This window comes from Protopterus annectens, chromosome 3.part0 (assembly GCF_019279795.1).
Source record: "Protopterus annectens isolate FY-2018-M chromosome 3.part0, PAN1.0, whole genome shotgun sequence".
Lineage (NCBI taxonomy): Eukaryota > Metazoa > Chordata > Ceratodontiformes > Protopteridae > Protopterus > Protopterus annectens.
The window spans coordinates 184,340,896-184,359,555 of record NC_056731.1 but is presented as its reverse complement, the minus strand read 5'-3'; the positions used below and the strand labels follow the sequence as shown (position 1 = coordinate 184,359,555).

General features: G+C 42.4%; 1 protein-coding gene across 5 annotated transcripts in view; it reads right to left on the bottom strand.

The window, feature by feature from the left end:
* ZMYND11 (zinc finger MYND-type containing 11) overlaps positions 1 to 18,660 on the bottom strand; it is a 1,778,022-nt gene that overhangs the window by 1,159,030 nt on the left and 600,332 nt on the right. The gene's annotated exons all lie outside the window — the stretch shown is intronic.

Here is an 18,660-nt window from a genome sequence, read left to right as displayed (position 1 = left end):
AGAAGGTGCACACACACACACACACACACACACACACACACACACACACACACACACACACCCCTACCTAGGGCCAATTTAGAATGTCCAATTCACCTACTGCACGTCTTTGGGATGTGGGAGGAAACCGGAGCACCCGGAGGAAACCCACTCGACCACAGGGAGGAAATGCAGACTCCGCACAGAAGGCACCCCAGCAGAGAATCGAACTGGAGAACCTCTTGCTATGAGGCGGCAACGCTAACCGCTGCACCACCGTGGCCGCCCCTTGGATAAACAGATAAAACCGCAAAAATCAGAGGCTGAAATGGCTGGCTGAGTACAAAGCTTCTCAAGAAGAGCTGTTTCAGAAAATGGCACAGTTAGAAGACAGAGCACACAGAGAAAACTTGAGATTTTCTGTTGTACCAGATAAACTGGAAGGGACAGACTGTATTAATTTTATGAAAGCACAGATATTCAACTGGACTGGTGTTATGCAGCAGGATTTATTAATTAAAAGGATACATAGAGTATATTTTATGAAAGCACAGATTTTTTTTTTTGAACTCCTGGTTAGGATACACCACCTCGCTCTCCCCTACTGGGGTGGTTACGCGGTAGTGCTGCTTCGCTCACCCTCTGTACTCCACTCCTGAAGGTCCCTCTCTACCTCCCGAATATACGGACTACATCCTGCAAAAGCTCAGTCGGTTTACCTGGACTTTTCCTGCTCACTAGTCTGGGCTTACCTGAAAAGAACCTCAGTGTGGACTCCCTTACCTATTTTCTCAGTAAATGTATGTAGCCTTACACCAAACTCAATTATCTAAACATCCTTATTTGCTAGCCTGTCCCTCAGTGTGTGTGACTCAGCAGCCTACCGCAGAATGCTAAAACTCCCCTCTCTCACTGGTACTTGCTGATCTCCAGCCGCTTATCCCATTTATTGTATCCCATTGGAGACTTACCCTCTCATTTCTTTTTTGTCATTTCTTTCTGTACCTTAGAGACTTGCTCATTTGCTCTATTTTTCTCGCTATCGTTCTCTGCCTGCCATTTCTCCACTAGGTGGCACCACCATTCTGCCATTTGCCTGCTCCAATTCCATTCATCTTTTTAATCCAACTTTACCTCTAAATATTTCTAAAGCCAACCCTCCCCTAACTTTACTCTACTTTCCCTACACTTGGTAACCTCCCCATCCTTTCTAACTAACTAAGGTACATAACTCCCCTTATATTTTTCTTTTCCCCTGTGTTGCTCAAACTCTATTTGTTTCCACTCAGTCTTACTGTACTTTTACCTACTTACCACAGCTCTAACCTGCAGTGGCTGATACTTTTTCAGCTGGACTCTTCTGCCCTGTTGCTCTACTCCTCCTCGATCCTTCCCTCCCACCTCTCTCCCCTAGCAAAATCCCAGCACGCCCTTTCTACCGCTTTTATCCCCTCCCCCTCTGCTTACCACCTCCCCAGAGTTTACTTCTAGACGCCACAAATTCATTGGCGCCATTTTTGAACTCCTGGTTAGGATACACCACCTTGCTCTCCCCTACTGGGCTGGTTACGCGGTAGTGCTGCTTTGCACACCCCCTGGTATGTTTTTGTAGAAAGAAACTATTCATTTTACTGCTCTGATGTTTGTAGAGATGAATTTAACTGCCAGTCTGCCAATTGCTTGCTTAAATGTGTTTATTTGAACTAATGCTCTGATGTTTTTTAGAAAAGGATTTAACTGCCAGTCTGCCAACTGCTTGTTTAAATGCATTTATTTTAACTGATTTCTGTGTTAGTATCAGCTCAACTGGGACAAACGGGTGCTGTTTTTACCTCCCCTTTGGCTTATTTTTACATTGTAGCTGTTTTGGGCTCATTCTTACTCCTCTGTGCCTAGTAACGACTGTATTTTCGTTTGTGTTAGTGCCTAAGAAGTCTATCTAATCAGCGACCGTTTTTCTTGCATGTTGTTAGTGCCTAAGGGGTCAGCGAGCTCTGCGAGTGCTGTAGGAGCTTCTTATTCTTTTGCCACAGACTCCAACACCCGCCTCTTAAATTAAGCCTTCCTAAAGGCGTTATACGTAACACATACTGCAGCCTACATTTATTCCTTATTCTACAGTGACCGCCTTCTAAGGCTTTACAGAAACTAATTCCTAAGCCTGTTGATTTTATATTTCTGAACTAGGAACGCCTTCCACCAAAGCGTACTATATTATCTCTTTTTTCCTTCTGACACCAAGAACGGCTCCCCAAGCACATTTTGAAACACCTTTCATTGCCTGATGATAATCTTTTTATATTTTAACTTAGAACGCCATCCCAAAAGGCCTGATGTTATTTATTCATTTTAACTTAGAAAGCCATCCCATAAGGCATCGTCTGTAACTACACCAGAGCCTGCTTTTGATTTCTGTTATCAAGAATGCCCCCTCAGGCGCTCAGAGTAACGCTTTCATAGCTAATGCTCCCATTATCACTACTCTAGTTACATTGTAGCTACTCTAGTTACACTGTAGCATAGAACACTACTGATGTATTTCTCCTACAGTTCTTGATACATTTCTCCATTAGAGGCATTTTTATATGGAGCCTTATCATTTTATTTTAACTACCAGCTAGTCATTTATTACTTAGCTGATAATTGTACAGTGCCTAGTCACTTTATTCAGCTAACAGTTATATATTGCCTAGGCACTTATTAAACAGCTGCTAATTATATAATGCCTAGTCATTTTATTCTACAAGTCTGACAGGTTGCTAGGAATTTCTCTCACTTTGTCTGCCTAAATTAATGTTTGTTCATACTCTCAGTTTATGGTATATCTTTGCTCTGACAGTATTAATTCTGTATTCACATACAGTTCAAAATACACTTTACATATATAAAATTGCCTAGCCATCCTTTTAAATATTTGTAGCGGTACAATGCATTTACAATTTGTTTTAAATGTATCAATTTGCCTGTAATTGATATTGTACTACTGCACTTCTCTGCTCCCTTTACCAAACATCTGAATTGTATAACTGCATTTGACTTTGGCTTGTACTAGATGGCAGTAGCAAAAATAAGACTGTCTATACTGCATTCTCTCCCTGCCTTCTCTTGCATTCTCCTTCAACAGCTGTTTTTCTCAGTCTTTACCTTCAATTTAACTCCCTCAAATATACCCTTTTTCTAGACCTATCCTCACTTTCTTCCATACATCCCTCCAAATCTACACAAACTCCTATACTGTCTATTATGTACATTCCTCCTCTTCGTGTATTCTCCCTAATACTTACATTTTGTTTGTTTTTTCCCCTCTCTCTGTACAGTACTCCACTCCTGAAGGTCCCTCTCTACCTCCCGAATATACGGACTACATCCTGCAAAAGCTCAGTCGGTTTACCTGGACTTTTCCTGCTCACTAGTCTGGGCTTACCTGAAAAGAACCTCAGTGTGGACTCCCTTACCTATTTTCTCAGTAAATGTATGCAGCCTTACACCAAAGTCAATTATCTAAACATCCTTATTTGCTAGCCTGTCCCTCAGTATGTGTGACTCAGCAGCCTAACGCAGACAGCTAAAACTCCCCTCTCTCACTGGTACTTGCTGACCACCAGCCTCTTATTCCATTGGAGATTTACCCTCTTATTTCTTTTTTTTTTTTACTTCTATCTTTCTTTACCTTAGAGACTTGCCCATTTGCTCTATTTTTTCCCTGTCCTTCTCTGCCTGCCATTTCTCCTTTCTCCACTAGGTGGGAGCACCATTCCACCTTTTGCCTGCTCTAATTCTATTAATCTTTTTAATCCAACTTTACCTCTAAATACTTCTAAGCCAACCATCCCCTAACTTTACTTCACATTCCCTACACTTGGTAAACTCCCCATCCTTTCTAACTAAGGTACATAACTCCCCTTATATTTTTCATTTCCCCTGTGTTGCTCAAACTCTATTTGTTTCCACTCAGTCTTAATGTACTTTTACCTACTTACCTCAGCTCTAACCTGTAGTGGCTGATACTTTTTCAGCTGTACTCTTCTGCCCTGTTGCTCTATCCCACTCCATTCGCCCTGTGGGCTCACTCTGCTCCCCTACCCTGCCCCCAATTCTCACCCACCCCCAGTGCTCCTACATTTATTGTCATCCCATACTCCCTCCCTCTTACATCACCCAATCCCCACACAACATTGCTCCTCCTATTCCCCTAAAACTACCTCCCTCTCCACCAACCACACATTATTCAGCACTCCTCTTCCCCACCCACTAGCCCTACTTAACTCTCTCTAACCTACATCTTTTCACTTCAAATCAGACTACATCTACAATGCTCTCTTTTCCTACTACAATCCTTACCCCTACATTACTCCTACTCCTCATACTATTTCCTCTGTATCATGCCACCTCTTATACCAACCTCCACCTACATCCTCCACCACTACCTCCACACCCCTACCTTACAAGTCACTTCCACAACATCTCTGCCTCTAACTCCCTTTCACCCCACTCTTCTATTAACATTAAAACTCTTCCAAACCCCCACTAAATTCTGCAAACCTAAACCCACCCCCTACCATCCATTCCCAACCAAACACAATCCTAATAAACTTATTCACCTACTCTCTTACCTCTGCTTAGCAGGCGACATTCATCTCAACCCTGGACCAAACATTTCTCAAACAAAAAACCTTAGCTCCAACAACAAACCTATCAGTAAACACCTCAAATTCCTCACCATCAACGCCCAAAGCTTAGCTAATAAAATTACCCTCTTTCATGCCTGGCTCAACCATAATTCACCTGACATAATAGCCATCTCTGAAACCTGGTTAAAACCACACATAACCAACTCAGAATTCCTTCTTCCTGGATATCAATCTCTCCGATCTGATCGCCTAAGTAAAAGAGGTGGTGGTGTAGCACTAATCTACTCCAACCACTTATCCATCACTCCCTTCCCAAATCCTATCCCTTCCTTTAATAATGCTGAACTAGTAACTGGCATTCTAAAATTAAATGACCATAAAAGTATTTGCATCATCTCCCTTTACATTCCTCCTGGTAACAACACCAATACCTTGGAAGACATCTTCTCTTGGACCTTGTCAAATATTAATCATGAAACCTACATTATGGGAGATGTAAATATTGACAGGCAAAAAATCACTGACCCTAATCCAACCATGTCCATCAATCTCTTCAACTTTACACAACTCTAACTCCATTACTAGGCCCAACAAAACCAACCACCCAGGCTCCATCCTAGACTGGATCATGGTATCTCACCCTAACAGAACCACAACGTCTGGTGTCACTCCCGACCCATTAGGAGACCACCTCCCTGCCTTCACCCATAGAGCTACATCGTCTTCCTCATATTCTCACAAACTCTTACACACTCGTAACCTAACTAACTTTAACCCCTCTACCTTCTCTGACTCCCTTAAGCTCACTAACTGGAACCCACTAAAAACCCTACTTCTAGACGAAGCCATTGACTTCTTCAACTCTACATTCCTAACTGTCCTAAACTCCCTAGCTCCAATACGAACTAAAGAGTTAAAGCCAAGACTACACCTTGGCTTACCAAAGAAACCAAGAAAATTATGCAACAAAGAGACAAATCTTGGAAAAGCTATCTCCATCATAAACAGCCTGTATTTTTTTTACTTAAATACAAACAGCTGCAAAACCTAGCCAAAAAACAAGTCATTAAAGATAAAAAATCCTACTACAACCATTTACAAATAAATCATGCAAAAAAACCCAAACAATTCTGGAACTCTATTAACTCCCTTTCTCAAGCCTGGTACAACAAACAACCCTTGTCCTGAAACTAGCAAATCTGACCAAGAAATTGCCAAACTATTCGACACCTTCTTCACCTCTTCTATTGCTGAGGTAACCAAAACCTTCCCCAAACACATCCCCCTACCCCCCTCTGCTCAAGCTTCCTCCCCCTCTCCTCCCACACCCCCTACTTTTGAACTTAAACCTGTATCTACCTATCTTATAAAAAAAAATTCTCTCCAATCTTAAACCTTGCACTAATGCCCCTGGCAACATCCCATCCTTCTTAAAAACTGCTTCAGACAATATTGCTATCCCTATCAGCATCCTGATAAACAGATCACTACTCGAGGCCTATGTACCCAAACTATGGCGTTCTGCTTTTATTCTTCCACTCCACAAGGGTGGCAAAAACTGTAACTTCTCCAACGTCCGCCCTATAGCCATCCTCTCACCCATCTCTAAACTTCTTGAAAAATGCATACACCCACAGCTCATGCCATTCCTGACCGAACATCAGCTGCTCTCTCCTACCCAACACGGCTTCTTCCCTGGACACAATACCAACACAGCCCTTCTCTCCTTTTTACACTCTGTCAATTCAGCTCGAGATTCTGGTAACTTAGTTTCGTCTGTCTTGCTAGATTTATCTAAAGCTTTCGATACCATCTCCCACACCCATCTACTAAACCATCTATCTAACCTCAACACCTCCCCAAAAACTCTCTCCTGGTTCTCCAGCTATCTTTCAGACAGGTCCCAAGCCGTGAAATGGGGCCAAGCCTCCTCCACCTTCCTTCCCACCCCCACAGGAGTACCCCAAAGTTCCATACTTGCTATTTAACATCTTCATTAATGATTTCCACAAATCCATTCCTAATACCAAAATTGTCCAATACACAGACAATTCTACTTTGATCTGCTGTGCCTCCAACCTAACAGAACTCCAGTCCCTAACTCAAACTGCCTTCTCAACCACTGAAAAATGGATGCACCAAAACCACCTCTCACTTAACGCTAACAAAAAGTACAGTTTTGTACCTACCATAAATGTAGATGTTCGAGGATCCACATTGCTGCAGTCCTAACTATTGGGTAGTCCGCTGTCCAGTCGGCCCGAATACCAAAGTATATGGCTGACGTCGGTCAGGGCGCATTTGACTGACGTCAGTACGTCAGGGTACTAATGCGCATGACCGACGTCATATCCTCAGTCTTTTCTTGCCCCAGATGTCAGAAGACCCTAAAAAGACAAGGCCAAATATACCTGCACCAAAAATATGTACAATATATACAAAATTACCAGAATATAACCTCACCTACACAACCACCCCTAAACACAGAGGGGAAGGAGGGAGGGTAAATTGGACTGCAGCAATGTGGATCCTCGAACATCTACATTTATGGTAGGTACAAAACTGTACTATGTTCTTCATTCCACATTGCTGCAGTCCTAACTATTGGGTAGAATCCCAAAGCAGAGGTAAGGGAGGCTGGCAAATCATAAGGAAGCAGGAGCTGACAACATGCCTTGCAAAATAGCTGTGGAAAAACCAGCCCTAGACTTAGAGTAGAGAGAGGAAGGTAATAATGCTTAGAGAAAGTATGCACTGAACTCCAAGTAGCTGCCTCCAAAATATCCTTAGTTGCCACCCCCCTTAGAAATGCTGTTGAAGTGGCAGTAGCCCTAGTGGAATGAGGCCTAATCCCAGCTGGAATCTCCTTGCCATGATGGGAATAACAAAATGCAATGCAAAACCCAATCCACCTAGAAATAGTTTGTTTTGACACAGGCTTGCCCTGCGAACTCAAAGCAAAAGAAACAAACAACTGCTGAGACTGCCTAAAATCCTTAGTCCTGCTTAAATAATAACGCAATTGCCTGTGTACATCTAAAGTGTGCAAAATCTTTTCCCCTTTATTTTGGGGATCTGCATAAAAAGTAGACAAATGAATAGTTTGGTTTAAAGCCACACTAGAAACCACCTTAGGCATAAAGGAAGGATTAGTACGTAATGATACCCTATCCTTATGAAAAATCAAAAGGCTCTACCGCCATAAGGGCCTGCAACTCAGAAACCCTTCTTGCAGAAGTAATGGCCAACAAAAAGCAGTCTTCCATGACAAGTATTTCAATTCAGCAGTAGCCGCAGGCTCAAAAGGTTGTAGAGTAAGTTTCTCCAACACAAAATTGAGATCCCAAGCAGGAGTAGGAGCTCTACGTGGGGTCTTATATTCTTTGCCCCTCTAAGAAATTGCTTGAACAAAGGATGCGAAAACAATGGTGGGTCACAATCATAGTGAGCTGAAATTGCTGCAGCATGAATCTTAATGGAAGAGAAAGACAAACCTTTGTCCAATAACTCAGTAAGATATTGAAGAGCCACACTCAAATTAGGCTCAGAAATCTCCAAATTGTTTGCTGCACTCCAAAATAAAAATCTCTTCCATTTTTCTGCGTACACTTTCCTTGTACTAGGTCTTCTGGCTTCCATAATCACATTTAAAACTTGTTGAGGAAGTTGAGACCTGCTGTGTTTCAAAACAGAATATGCCAGGCTGTTAGATGAAGAGAGTGTAGCTTGACATTGAACAGGTGACCGTCCCTCTGAGACAACAGGTGTGGAATCAAAGGTAAAGGCCATGGAGGCTTCCTTACCAGACTCCTCAGTAATGGGTACCAGTGCTGCCGAGGCCAATCTGGAGCTATTAAAATCATCCTTGGCTTGTCTTGTCTGACCTTCAGGAGCACCTTTGGGAGTAGAGGCAGAGGTGGAAAGGCATACACATGAAGATTTTTCCAACTGAAAGAAAGAGCATCCACTTTCCAAGCTGTGTGATGAAACCTCTTTGTGCAAAACTTTGGCAGCTGGTGGTTTAGTGGAGAAGCGAACAGATCTATGTCTGGAGTTCCCCATGACACTGTCAATTTTCGAAATACATGAAGATCCAGTTTCCACTCGTGGGGATCCATGATTTGTCTGCTTAACACATCTGCTAAGGAGTTCTGTGCTCCTGGCAGAAACCTTGCCTGTAGAGTTAGTTGCAAGCTGAGCGCAGTCTCCCATAAAATCATTGCTTGCCTGCACAACGGGTAAGAATGTGTTCCCCCTTGTTTGTTGATGTACCACATGACAGTTGTGTTGTCTGTTAGAATCAACACCTGCCCTGGAAGAAGTAACTCCTTGAAAGCCATTAATGCAAACTGGACTGCTAACATCTCTTTCATGTTGATATGTAGATGCTGTAGTCTGGCAGGCCACTTGTCTTGTATCCACTTTCCATTTAGATGAGCTCCCCAAGCAATGTCTGAGGCATCTGTCGTTAGAATCTGACTCGCCTCTGGCCGGGTCACAGAGAGTCCCTTGTTTAGGTGACATTCCTGAGCCCACCACATAAATTCCTTTTGAATGCAAGGTATTATTGGAATGACAGTGTCCAAATCCTGGCAGTGCTGTGTCCATACATTTTTGAGATACCATTGCAGCTTCCTCATATGCAGTTTGGCATTGGGAAGCACCAGAATACAAGATGCCATGAACCCTAAGGCTTGAAGGACTGTCCTTGCAGTCAGCCCGGACTGAAGAGATAGGTGATGGAAGTAACTGGAAAGATTCTGTTGTTTGTCCGGGGTTAAAAAGGCCATCTGGGCTGCTGTATTCAGTCTCACACCCAGAAAGCACATGTCTTGAGAGGGTACTAGACTGGACTTTATTTCGTTCACAGAATACCCTAGGCATCTTAGCACTGCTATCACATATTCCAAATGCTGTAAAAGGTCTTCCTTTTCTTGAGCCAGAATCAGGCAGTCGTCCAAATAAGGATAGATTTGAATTCCTTTTAGTCTGAAGTAAGCTATCACTGGAGCCAGAACCTTTGTGAATACTCTGGGCAGTAGATAAGCCAAAGGGCAATGCAGAGAACTGATAATGAGAATTTCCAGCTCGAAACGCAGATACTTCCTGCAACTTAGTCTGATAGGCACATGAAGGTAAGCTTCCTTGAGATCTAAAGTTACCATCCAGTGATCTTTGCCCAGTAGAGGTAAAAGCTGTTGTAACGTCAACATTTTGAACTTGGGAATGTCCAGATAAGTGTTGAGGATAGATAAATCCAAAATTGGTCTCCACGTGTTCCCCTTCTTGATTACTAGGAACAGGCGAGAATAAAATCCTAGGCCCCTTTCTGGCACAGGAACTGGCTGAATGGCCCCTAATTGGAGCAACAGAGAAATTTGCTTGTGAGCCTCTTTTCTTTGTAGAGGAGGAATGTCTGGCATGCCTTTGAAAGGAGGCAAGGTATGGAAATAAAACCTGTAACCGTGGTGAATGATATCCAGAACCCATCTGTCTTGGGTAATTAAATCCCAATTTTCTTTGAAAAGAGACAGCCTTCCTCCCAAAGGTGCTGCCAGGCGAGAATGTACTGGCAGCTGAAAAGGCAGGTCATTGGGTCTGTTTACGAAAGGACTGACCCCTGCCCTCACCAGAAGTCTGAGCGGGTGAACTCCCTGTTCTAGGCCTAAAAGAACCTTGGGCTCTGCCCCTACCACGTCTAGACCTACCCCTAGACTGGGAATCATAAGCAGGATATGTCCATCCCTTAGTAGGCCAATTTCTACTAAACTTCGGAGGCTGCACCTGCAAAAAATCCTTAACAGTTTGCATAGACTTAGCCTTGTCTTCCATTTTCTTTAAAACTGCTTCCACAGGCGAACCAAACAACACATCAGACTGTAAAGGAGCATCCAAAATCCTTGTCTTAACATGCTCAGCTAAATTCTGATCCCTCAACCAGGCGTGCCTACGAAGAACAGAACCAGTGGCAGCCACCCTCGAGGAGGCCTGCACAGCATCAAAACCACACTGCAAGGAATGCTTACCCACCTGTTCAGACACATGAACTAAATCCTGCAACTCTTTACACTCAATACCTTCAGCCAGAGCATCCACCTTAGACTTCAATTGTGAAAGGAGATAATTCTGATATTTTAACATGTGAAACTGACAATTCAACGCCCTCATGGCTAAAGTGGAAGAAGTATACACTTTCTTTCCCCATCTATCCAAAGCCCTTGCCTCTTTATCAGGAGGAACAGGATTTTTAACAACAGAAGCCTTCACACCTTTAGGCCCCTGAGAGAGTTTCCGGGTCTGCCCTAGGACTCTTAAAAAGATACTTATGGGCTTCAGGCACCCTATAGTACCTATCCGGTTTAACTGGGGCAGGAGGCAAAGAATCAGGATTCAGGGAAGCCTCTGCAAAAACATCTTCTACCACATTCAGAACAGGAGGTATAGCTAAAGGCCTATGCTGGGGTAAACAAGAATTCCCTAAGCCTCTTCCTGGAATCAGAGAAATCTTGACCTTCCAATTTAAAATGCTCCCTCATGGAATGCAGAGTCTCTGAAAATGAAAAATCCTCAGGAGGCGAAGCTGAAGGAGTAGAATCATCCACATCAGAATCAGAATAAGGAGGATACTCCTGCAAGTCTTCAGCCGAAGACTCAGAAGCCTCCGAACATTGCTCAAAACTCTCAAACTCAGGTTCCACCCTAGGCCTCTTATCAGGAGGGGGCATAGAACCTCTAATCATAGTAATCAAATCCTCTGCCATTTTTAGCATATGCTTCTTAGGCAAAGACCCTGAAACACTCGGAGAAACCCCCACTGAAGCTAAACTAGGCCTGCCTCTTAAAGAAGCCTTGGAAACAGAAGGGGAGGCCCTAACCACCTTAGGAAGAGAGGGAAGAACAGCCACCTGAGAAGCCCCTTCAGCCTGGCCTACTTCCTGAGAGGACACATCCTGTAACAGTAAAGTCTCTCCCTGAGACTCCAAAGAAACTCCTGGCAGAACCTCCGGCTCCACTGAGCCTTCTAAAGAACCGACGTCCGGGACTGTCGGTTCTTCCACTCTAGGCTTTGCTGCTTTGTCCTTGCGCTTTTTGGCCGAAGCGGGCGTCGGAGCATCCGACGGCATTTTATAATTACAACGCTTCCCAAAAACTAACCTGGCACAGTCTAACCTTCTCTTAATAGTGCGTTTGTTAAATCTAGCACAAGAGCGGCATCCAACAACGTCGTGCTCAGGCCCTAAACAAGGTATACACAAAGTATGGTAATCCCTATGAGGTATCTGTTTCCCACAAGAAATACAGTTATTCACTTTTTCTGACATCCGGTTAAATACTGAGGCAAGAAAAAACCAAAATATTCCCCAACGGGGTACTTAGCCAACTTTGATTCGGTCTGAAACTCTGACTTCAGAAACTTTCAGAACGCCAACCTGCACTCGCAAAACTGCTTCTGCATCGGACCATGCGGCAAAAAAGACTGAGGATATGACGTCGGTCATGCGCATTAGTACCCCGACGTACTGACGTCAGTCAAATGCGCCCTGACCGACGTCAGCCATATACTTTGGTATTCGGGCCGACTGGACAGCGGACTACCCAATAGTTAGGACTGCAGCAATGTGGAATGAAGAACATCTAAGATTCTTCTATTCACTCCCTCTAAATCCACTCCCACTGATAAAAACTCATTTCAAATTACCAGCCTTAACAACTCCATCACTGACATTGTTCCCACCGCCAAACCTCTGGGGGTCACTATCGATGAACACTTAAAATTCAATACCCACATCCAACTTAACATCAAGAAAACCCACATAAAACTCTGCCTACTGTACAGAAACAATCACTTCCTCTCTCCCTCTACTAGACATACTTCGGCCACCACATATCTCCTCCCATCTCTTTTGTACGGCACTCCTCTGCTTACTAATCTATCTTCCACCCTCACCTCCAAACTGGAAGTATGCTATAATAAAATCTCCAGATTCGCCACCAAGGCAAATTCCTTCTCTCATCACTGCACCTCCCTACAAACTTTAAATTGGATTAAACTCCCCAATCAACTTGACTTCCTCCAAATTGTCTCAGCCCACAAATTATTATTTCAACCCACCAGTAGCCCCGCACTAATATTCTACAACCATATACACCCCTCAGACCCCTTAGATCTACTCACCAAAACCTTATTGCCATCCACAAACCCAAGCGCCCAGCTGGTCAGCTTCTACTCTCCCTTTTCCCTAGCTAAAAAATGGAATGCCCTGCCCTCTACACTAAGGACCTGTGACAACCAAAACACCTTCAAAACACAACTTCATTCCTACCTGTTTCTTCACAGAAAATGTAACTGCACTCTTCATCCCATACCTCCCAAGCTCCCCTCCTCCTTCTGTCCTGGCTAACCTTCATACCTTTCTTATTTCTCTCATAGACATAGATTATAAATGTAACTAATATCAACATCCAGCCTTTATGTTCTATGCCTCTCATCCTCCTGGACAATTTCTTTAATATCTTAGTTGCTTTAGTGAAGGATACCTATTTGACTGCAATTCTACTTGTTGTTTTTGTAATACTACCTATTGATTGCAATGCAAACATTTTTCTTTGTAATTCATTATGCGATGTAACTTTGGATTGTGGAGCTTTTCTCCCCGTGCCTCCCCTGAAAACAGGCTCTTGAGCCCAGTGGACCTCCCCGGTCACCAAAATGGAATAAATAATACATAAAATATATGCTCCAAACTTGGCCATGAGTAAAGAAGCCAAGACCTATTATTAGTAAAGATGCAATCATAGCAGCAAAAAGAGTTGATCCTAACAAAAGTGTGCAGAAGGGAAAAGTATTAAAATTTGGAGATAGCAGACTGTGAAAAATGTTTTTTACTGTACACCAGGCAGAAGAAAGCAAATCTATCCCAGCAATCAGGGAATACTGAAAGGCTGGTGAGAGATTCAAGCTGCTGTATCCAGCAATCTTCAGAACACTTTTTTTTTCTGGAGGATCGAAGACTTTTATATACAAAACAGGCTAAGGAGGAAATAAAGTTTATCCAACAAAAAGTCGGTCAGCAAGCAGAAGGGGGATGACCTTCTCATTCTTCTGACAATAGAGGTCATAGACAGACTTTTGACAGTGAAACATTTTCCAATGATCCTAAGGAACATGCTTGAGAGACAGAAATTAGCACAGAAACTGACCAGAAGAATCAGTAATACCTTGGACTTGAACCAGAAAGGTGGCTAAGCTTGGAGCTTAAACTCTGCATGCTGCTTCTGTACAATGCACCCTACAAAATGGCTATGCAAAAATGTGTCTGGCATCTCATTCTTTCAGTATCACAGTACACCTCTTACACACAAAAATGCAAAAAACAAGCACGGCACAACACTGTGACTTCCCTCCTCTGAGCCAGTAATCAAAGAGCCTCAATCCTCACCACTGAGGGATGTTCACCTGGAACAAAAATAGATACACACAGTATTTCCAGATGCAGCTCTCTGTACCAAGTACAATTTCCCTTAAGAGCACACAGGGAACACACTCCCATTGTGGAGCTGGGTTTCCCTCTCTCTCTCTCTCACCAGGCCCCAAATAAGACTCTTCACTGACCACAGTTGTGAGTTGAGTTATCAGCAGAGTGTTCCAAGCAAAGTCCTCCACCACTCTCTCTCTGTGAAACCAGTGTTGTGTGTCCCTGCTCCAAGGAGCTGGCGCACACACTCTGGGAGATTTGATTTTCTCACACACAGACACACACACACACACACTGGAAAGGCTGGCACAGATTTACCAGTTATGCCCCCTCTAACCACACTATAAGGTAGATACTGCCACCAAAACACTCCAAAGCCAACTACTCTAAGGCCCTTACAAGGGTACCCAATTATACTGAGCAAAACTAATACCAATACAAACAGTAGTATTTGACCAATGCAGCAAGGCTTTCAGGAGTGGCCACAGTGTCACCAAATAAACATACAGTGGATATAAAAATTGTACACACTCCTGTTAAAATGCCAGGTTTTTGTGATATAAAAAAACGAGACCACAATAAATAATTTCAAAACTTTTCCCACCTTTAATGTGACCTATAACCTGTATAATTCAATTGAAAAACAAACATATATGTTAGGGGAAAATATTAAAAAAATAAAAAACGTACAATAAGCTGGTTGCATAAGTGTGCACACCCTTAAACTAATACTTTGTTGAAGCATCTTTTGATTTAATTACAGCATTCAGTCTTCTTGGGTACATACCTGCCATCAATTAAAGAGAGGTTTTAGTATTGAAGAAGGGTGTGAACCCAAAAGCTTTGCTTGTTTGTGAATAAAACAGTATCTTGACATTGGATTTCCTTTTTTTTGGAGTTATGTAACTTTCCAGTTGTTACAGCAAGTACTTTGGTTTGTCTATCAATTAAAGAGACACCAGTTTCCTCTATGCTTTCAGACACTGGTAAAGGCATTTGCCACCCCTACTATGCCTTTTTAAGGCAGTGTCAAAGTAAGCAACCTCCCAACATACCAAAATCCTCTTTAGATAAACTCAAGGTACTGCTGCTTAATGCTAGGAGTCTAAACAAGGAACTGCACTCCCTGGAAGCACTTCTCACTATGGAACATGCTGACGTCTGTGCAGTCACTGAGACATGGTTCAAAGGCACAGAAAGCACCCCAGCCATGCAGGGCTACAATGCCTTCCATATGTTCAGATCACAAACTGAGCATAAAAGAACCAAATGATAACGTGTATCAGGATAAGTTCACCTCGAGACTGGTTAAACAGTATGACTCTCTTGAGCTACTCCATGTCCAATTAACTACAGGCAAAGCCCCCTAACCACATCATAGCTAAGTATAGATCCCCCCATCATGAAACAGGAAAAGCATACCACATACCTGGACTTACTGGAGTCGCTTGCCATACAATCCAACACCTTACTCACGGGTCATTTTAATTATTTTACCATCGACTGGGAAGCATACATGACCACAAACATGCTGGCTCAGAGGTTCTTGGACTTTGTCAATGCAAATGCTCTGGAATAGCTAGTCAGTACACACACAAGAAGCTCAAATGTCTGGGACACAGTACTCACCAACATGGAGGAGCATTGCACCCCCCCCACGTGATCTTTTCCCTGGTAAGATCAGACCATAAATCAGTCTTGTTCAAAGACCAGCTACCCCATCAAGCTTAAAAATGCTTAAGAATTTTTCCAAGACAAATTACCGTCTACTAAGTGATGGTATAAAGTATTTTAAAAGCCCCTTGAACGCAGATAACACAGAGTCCTATGTAGAGATGTACAACAATACCCTGTAGAGCCACTTAAGCAATTATATAGAATTGGTTGTAACTGACTGGATTAAAACCAGGTCTTGTCAAAAACAACAAGCCACCCTGGTGGACCCCTAGTATAAACAGACTATATAACAAGAGAAATAAACTATTGTCCAAGAACAGAAAAAAAAATCCTCTCTAGCTTAATCAAACAAATCACAGAACTTGTCAAGTCCTCCAAAGCTAATTGTGAAGCAAAAATAGTCTCCCTAGCCAAGGATAATCACGAGGCATTCTTTAACTATATCCGAAATCTAAAAGGGAATACCCAGCTATGCAATGAACTGGTTGTGGATGGCACCACCCATACTCAACCAGAGGCAATAGCCAACCTGCTAAATGACAGATTTGGAGAAAATATTACCCCACCCCCATCCCCTCCAGTCATCCCCCAATGTATACCTGCCACCATTCCTCAGCCTATTATCTCAAGACAGCAGGCCATCTCAGTGCTGTCCAAAGCTAAAGACACAGCATCATTGGGACCAGACAACATCCCAGGTTGCCTTTTAAACAACTTAAAATATGACCTAGCAGACCCACTTCAATCCCTGTTTAACCACAGCCTGAGAACTGGCTATGTTCCAGCTGAATGTAGGACAGTAATCCCTCTGCACAAAGGAGGACCATCACCCGACCCTGGGAATTATAGGCCCATAATCTTGACTTGCCTCATCTGCAAGGCCATGGAAAGAATCATTATGGACCTTATTAACAAGGACATTGGTAATCTCCAAACTCTAGACCCAACCAAATTTGGACTTGTTAAAGGTAGATCATGCCTGTTAAACATGTTTGACTTCTTTGAGACTGGCTTACCAGTCTCTGACCCAGCCCTGATGGAAATAATACACATTCATAAATCAAACCGCAGGAGGTCACTCATTCCAGAGAACTTAACCTAGTCTCTGACATATCTATCTTTCTAGTACGACCTGTTCATATCCCCCCCAGAGACTGCCACTTCTCTGGAACAAGCTTCCAATTCATGGGAAATGGAGCCTCTCCCTGACCCTCTTCAAACACAACCTAGATCAATGGATAGGTGACCGCAAATTCACTTCTGAGGTGGTGCCCATGTCCATCCTGGACAGAGGAAGTCAATAATTACTACCATAAACCCTTACCTCTGAAAATTTCTCACCTAACCACCGACAACTGCTTTAGCTTAGTAACCTCCTATGAATCTATGTATTGTGACATGGAGATAATCAGGAAGACCAGCAACATTTAGAGAATAAATGCAAGATTATAAACCATCACAATTGTGAAATATGGCTTTACAAATAAATGTGGCTGAGAAAAGACTGCACTTGTGCTGACTGTTAAACTTGTGGGTGGATGTAAAGCTTATAGCACACTTTACATCATTAATGTTCTTCAGCAGGACAGTAAAAGTATAAAAATAAGTGACTAAGTAAAAAACTGTTTGTTCTTAGTATTTGTATAAAACATTTCATGACATAAACGGTACACTATACTGTAAAGTAATTTTGTATAATGTGCAGTCAGGAGTATATTTTAAATTAGTTGGTGGCTATGGGAAGTCTTTTCGGTGACCCTTGTGTGTGTGTTAAGATAATAAAATAGTACTTTTTGTTGTAAAAACTGTAGATTTTTACAGTATAACAAGAAATTAAAACCTTGACTATCTTCAGCCTAAGTTAATATAATGCACTGATCATGGCTGTTAGGGGTGGGAGTGTGCTGCAAAAGTGTACTGATTATATTAAATGTAGGAAGGGACACAGTACAAAGGATTAGCCCAGATAAAAAACACTTTAGACAGCAGAACTAGAAGACTCTTTCTCTGATACCCTCCCTGTGGGAGGAATAAAGACACCTTGATGAAGTTTTAAGTAGTTTATTCAGATAAGTAGGAAAATGGACATACCCGATTCAAGATTTTTGGATTATCTCTATATTTTTTTTTTTACAAGGGTGGTAAGATGTCTAGATTAATGTCCTTGGCTTATATACTTTTTTTGTAACAAAACAGGCTTGAAAATATGACAAAATGATGAAAGCCAAGAAAATACTAATCTTCTTTTATCTACAAAGACACTAGCTTGCTTTTTTCCCCATTAGCAAGTGTTTCAGAAGCAGACAAAGTCTGCAGCTAAAGGGAGTTTGCCAAGGGAATTCTTGTACATTGTCTTTTGGGTAAAATATACAAAGGTTCCTTCATGCATCTGAAAGTTGTAAATGGTTTTGTTTTTCATTGCCAAGTACATGGAGACAAGCTGTCTGCAGGTGCAAGCAATTAATCTTGAGAGTTCTGAGCATTCTTGGCTGACAGAAATGCAAAATTGGAGGAATAATAAAATGCAGTTCAATGAAAAATGCAGCTTGCAATTATGAGAAGTGAATAAATCAGATTAGTATCCTCCCCAACAGCCTTGACACTTTAACACAATTACTAGAACAGTGCATAATTCAACAGCCAATGCACATTCTCATATGGTTAAAAGTTAATGTTTTCTGAAAGCATGCAAGCTGTTTTTCATTCCTGGGGGAGGACTAGAGATAAGAAGTGGAAATGCAGGCTGTAACGTGTGCTTTAGCATGGGTGATCTTAATTTTGGATTAAGTTATGCCCGAATGAGCAGCTGTCTATTTGGGGCAATTGTCCCTACCTCCAGGGTTAAACTTGATTGGTTAAAGATGTACATGGTTGTGTGTGTTGGTTCTAAGTCAAAA